The sequence below is a fragment of the Diorhabda carinulata genome, chromosome X, assembly GCF_026250575.1.
Source record: "Diorhabda carinulata isolate Delta chromosome X, icDioCari1.1, whole genome shotgun sequence".
NCBI classification, from domain to species: domain Eukaryota; kingdom Metazoa; phylum Arthropoda; class Insecta; order Coleoptera; family Chrysomelidae; genus Diorhabda; species Diorhabda carinulata.
The window spans coordinates 61,160,340-61,171,186 of NC_079472.1; positions in this window are offsets into that span (position 1 = coordinate 61,160,340).

A 10,847-nucleotide genomic window follows, 5' to 3' on the forward strand; every position below is an offset into this window, starting at 1 on the left:
CTAGGATCACTCTGTAAAATGCTATTCGGCTTGTTACGTATTTCTTCAAATATTTTGAATATTTCTTAGTCACTTCGGATTTATTTATTCTAACTTTCGAGTTTTTGGAGAAATTAATTTGTTATCGACCTCCCACTCCATTCGAGAAATTCAATAAAACCTCGAAATTGATTCGAATTCTTCCTCTACCTATATAAACATTAATCAAAAGTAAATTTTAATAAGTTTGTGGTGATTTTACTCTTTTTATTCGCTGTTCTACAGCTGCTAGGTTGGAAGTGTCCACAACAATCACCAGACTACAAACTCAACCTCACTTCTAATATCTGTGAATCCTGTTGAGAGCTGCAAACATCCTGGATTTTCATACATAACTCCCAGCCCTATTTTTACCTTCATAAACCAAATACCAACGATCTTTGACGTTGTCTTCAGTTCGGGTATCAAGCCTGAACGAGAGCTGTTAAACCACTCTGATGAGACGAAATAACGTCGAAACAAATATATCCTTGCAATTTCGAGTTATTGGCAATGTTAATATCGATAAATAGGTCGATTGACATCACGCTCTTCATATGACATGTAATTCAATATTCATTGAGGCATTAGCCAGGAAAGTAGTTGTTTTCTCCTTTGAAAAACGTTAGAATATATTTTCAAAATATTAAATTTCGAAATTATTTCAGAGATGAATAGTAGGAATCATATATTTTACACACCTCATTTATCATCGGAATCTATATTATCAGCGACTACGCTAGGTTTCTACCTATCCATTGGTTCGCAGCTGGAAGTGAGGGTGGTGCCAGCTAGCGTTCGCTGAGGAATGTTTACATTCATAAGCCTAATGTCACTGTCTTCAGTTCGGGTATCAAGCCCGAACGAGAGCTGTTAAGCCACTCTGATGAGACGTAATAACGTCGAAACTAGTCAGATGTTGAGATCGACGAATCTATATACCAGAAAAAATATCCAGCAAATCTCGGTTATCCAAGTACGCTCGAAATAATTCGCTAAGGACATTTGTAAATGAATTTTACGTTTTTAAATCAAATAAATAATAAAATGTATTCAAATAGTTACCCAATGATTTCATCAAGTTATCATTAAGCAACAAAATCGGTTTTTCGTCCATTTTTTCCCGACTAATACAACTTAAACAAGAAAGTTGACATATGATAAAAAATATAGTAACAATTATTAGTTATATACCCAACATAATTATTTATTTTGAGAAAATACTCAAATTACCTATTCTGAATATTTATGGTGCAATACAGACGTAAGCCGAAATAAACAAAAGCCCTCGTGAAATCGTTTGTAACTTTAATGCCCCCTAATGAATTTAACGTGTCCTGGAATAGGGAATATAACGCCCAGGACAGTGCTTCGTCTTAATTTGGAAGCTGCCATGTTGGTTCCCGTAAACGTTAACCGAGTCGAGTGAACTGAAGGCAGCTCTTACCGAATGCACAGTCGTAAAGATTTCAATCACTGGATACACCGCTCCAAATAGCCCTGACTGCTCTTTATTATTGCACTTTGCAGTTAAACTGGAAAAGGATACGTTTCTGCACATAAATTATTGTTAGTTAGACTGTGTGTAAAGTGAACATAATAAGGAATATGTGGAATAATGCGTCTTTCAAAAATATTCATTTTACTTTACTCATTGAGCTAATTTCAGTCCGTTACTACAAGTTTCTACTAAAATAAGTCCTAAATGATTATAGTTTTATCATTTTGAAAACGATATTCAAGGAACCTCTCTCTTTACCATCGGCAGAGTACCAGAAATATGAAAATGATATAGTGAATGTTTTGTGTTAGAAAATGATGTTTACTAACAACAAAAACACTAATATTACTTCATGCTTTCGTCGAGAAGTTAAATAGAAATGTAAGTAAAATCGGGAAGCTTCTTTAGTGTATAAATCGTTATCAATACCAGGAGCTTACAACAGATACAAATTGATTAGGAAGGACACTTATCCTCTTGTTAGACAGCTAACGTTGGGAACAATTCTTGAAAAAATTGGAGGAAGATTTCTACAGCGCCCATAAACAAATATGGAAGGTACAAGGACAAAAACTGCAAATCAAATCAAATATCAAAAAACAAATGGATAGACTATCTACGTAGCTATTTTAAGGAGAAGGTTATACCAAGAAAACCAACATACATGAGGAATAACGTCATAATTCAAAAAGTCAAACATGCGCTGAAGATCTTAAGAAACATAATCAACTACTAAAATACGGTGGCCAAGATCTCTCGTAAGAACCTTGCTTTATAGTAAAATACTAGACCAGTACAATTTTACTTATGTTTAAGAAGAGATCCGGCTGGATATAACACTGAAACTCATCACAAAAATTATCACCAACAAAATTAACTAGATCACATCACTAGAAGATGTACAGCAAATATTTAGATCAGGAGCATCCTTGATGCAGTATTTATCTTATGTTAACTGGTTGAAAAATCTATGGATTATAATAAACCAGCATTCTTATGATTGTTTGTGATATTCATACCTAACCTAACCTAACCTAACCTAGCGTAACTTAGTTATTGACACGAACGTTAGACAGTGCAATTGCGAGTGTTGGTGTAGTGGTGGTGTAAATAGTGTGTTCAATATAATCCAGACCATAGAAAACATATACTCAATCATGTTCAGGCTCGCGTGTGTTTTTGAAAAAAAAATGACGTTAATTTAGATCTCATACCACCTCGAATAAAAACAAATTGTCATAACGAAAACTTACCAAACCAATAACAATGTCAAGATTTTGTCCATAGTATTTTCTTACCCATTTTGCCACATTCTCAAAGGCAAATGAAAACAGGCAGAAAAGATTGAAATGTGCTGATATAAAATCTCTAATATTATACTGAGATTTTGTATACTATTCAGGAAAGTTCGAAAACATACTATAGACAAGCTATTCAGTTTTTTCCAGGATATTACTTTTTATTTGGTGCTATTATGAGCTCGAAAAATTGTCAGATAAGTTGGAAAATTTGAAGGCTTAGATATATCATTCTATTTTGATTTTACCTTCATTAAATTCGTGATCATTATCAGAATTATCAAAATTTTTTTATAGCAAATGATCACTGGAAGTGTCTTCGTCGTAAATCAGATAATCAATTTCTTCTCCTAAAATACGCTTCAGGATAATCTGAGATGGTAATATTCTAAACTAAATGAACTCAGACCGACACGACTGATGGTTTTTCATCTAGTTTTAACTACTCGAGAAAATGAATTAAAATACAAGAGAATGGGAAAGCGTGTTAATAAGATAACGTTAGTCAAGATGACAGCACAGAATTTGACAAGCAGGGCCGCCAACCACTCAAAAAGAAAATAACCATCGTCTCGGGTTTTTTTAACATATGGACACATGGAAATATTTGACAGCTGATGCAGCTTCTATCCACATTACCGTGAGATACTTTACGAATTTCCAGAGCATTACAACTGGAAGCGTTTGAACTGGAGTTTTTTGACACATATTAAACTTTCTTAAAGGAGTGAAATTAATCGTTGTTAAGTTTGAACAACTCACTGTAGCAAGAAGATAGGACATAATAGACCCTTTGGGTCGCAGTGTATATGGAAGCCTCAATACATGAATCTTGAGGATTATTGAAACAAACGAAATTGCTAAGCATATGCGCAACAAATGAATCTCATTAAAAAAAAGTTGTTCACCTTGTATAATGATTTCTATTGCCGAACATATTGAAAGATACTTATTTTCAAAATTGAAAGAGACTGTAAATTCTCTAGTTGAATAATTATTTATATTTTTAATTGATATCATTTAATTAAAGAAAAATTAAATTAGTCCAGTTGTTATTTGAAGTTGAAAATGATCCTGTTACCCTGTTAGGGGACATGGGTTTTCTTAAGGGATTACGGGAACAGCTGCGATTGTAATTAAAGCTCCAATTAGAAGGCACGGTAACCGCAAAATTGAATCAGCGAGCTTTTATAGTTGAACCTTAAGTGAGTGGCAAAATGTAATGGAATGATTATTGGACAAACATCTTTGAGTAAAAAAGAGTTTGAGCCTGTATGGGGAGATGATATGCAATATAAATATCGTCCGTGGTTATAAATTTACTACAAGTTGAGGGAAATTGATATCCCAGAAAAACTGATCAGGCTCATAAAAATAACCATGGAAAATTCTAACGCGAAACTCAGATAATCGGATATAGGAAAAAAGTTTGGAAAAAGCGCTAGCAGAAATGAATGAGAAAACAAAGAGATAAAGTAAAGAAGATGCTATATATTAGATTATACTGTTTTCAATTAAAGAATACGTACACAATGTGAGAATAATATAAACTGGAAATACCAGCCAGTATCTAAAGAATTGGAAGGTTAAAAAAGACGAAGAAAAATTAAAAAAAATACTGAGGCGAATCCTAGGAAAACAAAAACTTATAATCAACGAAATGGAGAGCAAGAGGGATAAGTAGGTAAAAGTATAGAAATAAAAAATTGTTTTTCAAATATACAAAATGAACAGAATTATTAACATTATTAACAGTTAAAAATAATTTTTAATCATCGAACAAGTTTTACTTTTTATTGTTTGGTCAATAACCTCAATTCAGAAAGTATTAAACGTTTGTTGCAGTTTGAAATTTGAAACTATGATATAACGTTAATTATGCAACTATAAACAAATATCAATGACTGCTCTATTTTATTTAGAAGCTACTCATAATTTAAAACACGTTCAGTTAGAATAACTATCAGATATTTTGTTTCAATTGAAATTTATGACGAAATATATTTTAAAATTATACCCACATCAAACTATTCTTGTTCTATTATTAATTTCAAGTTTCACCTACTTCCAAATCACGAATTCTTAAAACAAATTTACTTTTTTTTTGAATGGGATAGACGTGACAACGCCGCCGATTAAAAATATCGATCAAAAATTGATAAATATATTTAATTACTTATTCAATAGATAAGATAACCGTGAGTTCAATACAACTTAATTTTACTAGACGTAAAAACAATCAGATTAGCCAAATATTTTTATTATAAACCCAAACAAGTTTAATTATAATTATTGTATTATATATAAAAAAAATCTACACTAAATTTCATAAACGTTCACATTATGAAATAAATTTTGAAAAGAATCTTGCCAAGTCGATGCATATATTGTTAAATGTCAAAGTTTCTGTTGCAAAAAATCATAGAGCCATAATTCTCCCTGAGTATCTTTCGCAGATACAAACCCAGTTTGGTAGAACAAGTTATCTTCATATTTTTTCAAATTTCTTTCCATGCCTTCAGCCATTATTTTGTAGATGCAACCTAACCTAACCTAACCAAAAATAGTTTTTATGATATAATATTACATTACATTCAAGGTTTCAAGTGTAATAGATACAAAAACGGCATTTAATGAGAATAACAGGGTTGTTGTCTAACTGTATTTCCGGTATGGAGAGTTATTTTGAGGTTATAATTTGCGATACTCATTAGTTTACAACTTGATCAATGAATGTTTTTTTCTATACATATATCGTTAAATGTCAAAGTTTCTGTTGCAAAAAATCATAGAGCCATAATTCTCCCTGAGTATCTTTCACAGATTCAAACCCAGTTTGGTAGAACAAGTTATCTTCATATTTTTTCAAATTTCTTTCTATGCCTTCAGCCATTATTTTGTAGACTATACCAAGTAGATAAAAGAAGGAAGAGGATATGTATCTAGCAGTGTTTCTCTTTTGTTGGCAAAACTGATCAGTCCGTCATTTTATTTGTGGCAAACAAAGCGCATTCACGGTGTGAATCTACAGGTATTATTTCAATAAATTAAATTGTTCTATTGAGATAATTAATTGATAATTGACTTAGTTGAAAATAAATCCTTCAAAATGTTATATTTTGTATCTATTGTATGAATTATTTTGGCGGTAATATTTACGTATCAATATTTTTTTGACAGTTGTACAAAACAAATTTGTACGTACTACATATGTAAAGAAAAATATCAGAACAAGTTACCGGTGCATATAAGGAATAGTTTTATTAGAAATTTACCACAATTTACTACAAGTTCCTCGTTCGGTGACCTCTGTAGACAAAGAATGATTTGATTTCACACTCTATTGATCTCTGGTAATAATACAGACTTCAACTATCGATTGACAATAATTGAACAACGGAATATGAGAAATAAGCCGATTTAAATAATATAATTTGCTTATTTTTTAAGAAATTTCATTGAAGGAGATCGTTATCTGAATTATACTTTGGAACATCATTAGTTTCTACTTCTTCTAACACTCAAATAACTGAAGATGACACTTATTCCGATGGCAAAGAATAAATATCTCCGAATTGACTGAATAATGCCAAAAGAATATAAGAGTGAGGCAAGCAGGGAAGTTTACAAGATGAACGTATATCATAAATGAATTTAAATATACAACAATGCAGACAGTTGTTTTGTCAATAGTTTCATTTACATTGTACTCATTGAATAATATTAAAAGAAATAGTTTCGAAATTACTACTTGAACTTGAACATTTTCATTAAAACAATAATCTTCATATTCTCTGACTCTGCCTATGATGTTGCTCAACTTCCATATGTGTATAACTATCCAAGAGATATTTGTGATCGATTTCAGTTTTTACCAATCCAAAATTAGTTGCACCTAATTACTCGTGAACTGTCTATGAGTGAAATCCCTTCTCTCATTGCTTTCAACTCGTCCCATATCGTGCAACATATCGTTGACTAGTAAGTTTTGGTCAAAAATTTGATTTCAATTGGCAAGTGATTGTGCATTTTTTTGCATTGTAAAATATTGAGCTCTTAGCTAATTCTGGATTATGCTCCGCGTTCCTAAGTGGATAGTGCAAGGATCTTTCTAAAATTAAAGAAGCGTGCAAACGGATTCAAAGGTGATTAAGGAAGAAAGAGTCAGAATTTTTGATCTTTTGAGGAATTCCATCTACACAACGAAAGGAATTATGATTATTCCAAAAAGGGATTTTACGAGAACCCGTTGGAATTTTAGAAAATTAACAAGAATCACTGGAATTTTTAGTTAAACAACGAAAATTGTAGTCATATTCCTCTAGCTCTAAAGTATATGAATATAAATAAAATTTTTGGCACTAATTTAATGTGTGAAACACGTTGAGAGACATTATTTTTCGTAAATTCACTCATTATGCAAATATTCGCTTGTTACGAAAAATTGTACTGATCTCAACTGGATGCACAAATAACTGAAGTAGAAAAAGTGACAATTTAATGATGAAAATATCTTCCAGTGCTTATGAACTTCATGAAAATATGGAAATACTCAGAAAATTACTATTCGTTCTATGACCTCGACATCTGGTACGTTCCTAATTAATTAAAATATTTCCACCAGCACGTTATTTTGATACAAGTTTTAGTAGACCTACAATGTATCTTTTTGCGAACTGGAAATTTACGGAATGAAGGTAATTTTATTTTATTAATGTTTCGAACAAAACGAATAAGGAGAAAGGAAGCGGAGGTGAACGCATACATCTGAGTTGGCTTATTAGTCCCGCTTTTGTCATTTTTATGGTCAACCCGTTTATGACGCCAGATTAAGGCTTCGGTAACGGCCCTATGAACATACCACTGACCTTATCTCTCATCATTATAGTCTACGGGGATTTTAACGCTCGGCTACGCATCAAATTACCCCACGGAATCGAGCCGTCTCACACAATCTCTTTATCAGGAACGGAGATATACAAGAGAATGATATCGATTATCAAATAAAGATATAACACTTTCCATTGGATTTTAACGAATAGTCGAGGTATGTATTCACAAGAAACATAATTATTACCGATTAGGGTAAATCCTTACCATTCAAAACCGTTTGTTCGTTACAAGGTATGCTCAAGTATTTTTTGTCTTCTGAAGAAGACATGGAAACCTGGTCAAAAACTTTATTACTTAAGCATTAAGAAAAATATTCATACTGATCTACAATGAAACAAAGATTACGTCTTCCGATGTTATAACCACAAAGAACAAGATGTAAACATTGAAACATTGTTTCAAACTAGAACAGCGAATTCGGTTGCTGTCCGATTTAATTTCAGTAAAAACCCCGGCATAGGTACGGCTATTTGAAATCGATTAAACGAAGAATCGATTCCTCGGACCAAATAAATCGAGTTCTTAAATCGATATTCATTCAGTGGATCGATATTTCATCACTGAAAATCGACAATTTTTTCTGTTTTGGTATCAAAAATATTATTTATCACAGGCAGTTGTGCACCCAAAGTTTTTTAAATTGCCGGCAACATCTCAAGTTATGACCAGAACCTCTTGGATCTCGGTAGATTTGACGGACTGTTGCTTTTAAAAACCTTAGTTATTAAGCATTAGGAACCATAAACGGTATTATCTATTTTCTTAAACTTTTTAAAGTAACAAATACATTTAGAAAATAAATGTCTGCTTTTATACCTTTGTGGTAATGAAAATAATTTTAATTATTGAATTTTATTGATAAGAGATACCGGAGATCGTTTATTATGATAACATCCTATAACAACAAAAATAATCCATTTGTTAGTAATCGATCTTTTAGACCTCTTTTTTTTTTAATGGATCTATTCATTCGGTTACGATTCTAATCGATTAGAAATCGATTTTTTTGGTAAGAATCGCCATTTCTACCCCGGTATCGATAGATCCGTCTCCTGTAATTGAATCATGATTAAAAGAATCCATAATAAAACTTGAAAAGACAGAATAAAAGTTCGAAATATTTGACAATTATTGAAAAGGAAAACAAATTACTGAGTGATTAATTAGAGCTCCATTCATTTTAATCTTCTTGGCATGGAGTGAAATAAATTCCGACTAATATTTCCACTTACTTTGAGGTCTTTGCATGCTGCTGTTTCAATGACTTTTCACAGCCCTCATACATTTTCACTAGGATTTAAATCAGGACTATTTGTCGACCACGGTAAAGTCTCAATATTGTTCTGTCGAAATCATTGTTGAATTATGCTGGCGATTTGGATAGGAAAATTGTTTCCATCATAAGTTTGATTGATTCTTCATCCAACTCCAGGACCATTCGTACTCATCCAAGCTCTAATATTTACCGAAAATTTGTCGGAAATTTAGGATATAGAGTGAGACGATATGTATCTCTAATCATATTTCATCAAATCATATTTTTTACATCTATCAAATCCTTGTTCTTTGAAATTTCATAGCGAAATTTAAAATAATAAAATATAATAGTTCGAGCGCGCTTGCGTTGTTTTCGGTGCTCTACGAGCAGTTTAGAGCTGCTCTATAAACGTCAAATGCATTTTGCACCAAATGGTATTATTCAATCTGCTCTGAGCTTTTTTCTGTAACCAATCGACTAATTTTTAAAATTTTTTGTTTTATTTGTTTTATTTTACCGTAATCACCAGAAAATTGTGAAAAATAGTGAAAAAAACGTCATTTTTTCTCAATTTTTTATTCAAAGGTGGTTTTTAGAAAGCTTTTTGCCTTTTTGTTTCATATTACCAAATTTGAGAGCGCTCTCTATACAATGTGTTGGAGAGGAAAAAACACTTTATTATAATAAAAAATGAACAAAAAGTTTTTTTATGTGATTATAATGTAGAAACCGAAAAAAACTATTTAATTATGCTATTTTTTACCTTTAAAACCGGTGTTAGTCCCTATAGAATTTCATTTCAATATTCTGTGAACAATTCGAGAACTAACTCAAAATTACGAATGTAAGAATGCCACCGAAAATGTGGGGAGCTTATTTGTTTCATACACATTTGTAATTTATACTAATGAGGAAAATTCTTTGAAAACTTGTTTTATCCACATTGAACATCGTGCGCTATGGCTGAAGCACCCTTTATAACAAACTAACAAAAACATTTAATAAAAGCTTTAAATGAAATACTTGAGGGGTTTGTATCAACCTTCAATTTAATTATTATCCTTTACTCTCGGTTCATTATTAGTAAGAAATCTGTCTAATTTGAAATTACTGGAAATTCTTGATGTTTAAAAGACGTTATCAATTGTCTTTCCGTGAAACGTGCCACCGCTATACATGATAGGATTACTTTGCTTGACATCGTGAATCAGGGGATCGTTGGATTTTCGGAACAGATTGGAATTTAGGGTCGCATGCAAGACAAATTTCGAAAGTTGGCTTTTTGTTGCCTTTTTATGTTTTATATCTGCTGTAAGGATTCTATCAATCCTTGAATGATAAATTAAGGAATTGCCTTTATGCTCGTTGAAAAATGCGAAGAAATGCATTCCATAATACCGATGCTTTCATGAAATTACTCAAATTTCTTTATATTTACAATAAAAAATATCAAATGAAAGTTTACACTAGACGGAAACCTCTCAAAACAAAAGAAACGAGACGAATTAGGAGAAAAGATACAAGAGAATGTTGGTTGCTAGTAAAACAATCTGGATCTGACAGTAAAATCAATACCCAAATTATCCAAAGATGCTATGGAGCATCGTTGATGCATCCTGGTACATTCGACATAACGATCTTCATCGGGACCTGGGTATAGACACAATAGGGCAGGTATCCACTAAATTCGCAAAAAATTACGAACAACAGCTCTTGAAAGATGTGAACATCGAGGCAATCCAGCTCCTTAATAACATGAACCTAGAGAGAAGACTGAAGAGGACTAAGCCTCTTGATTTATCTAAGTGCTTAGTGTAAATGCAGAGCACAATTTTACATATTAGTGTTAGTGTAGACAATAATAATTGTAGTGATGATA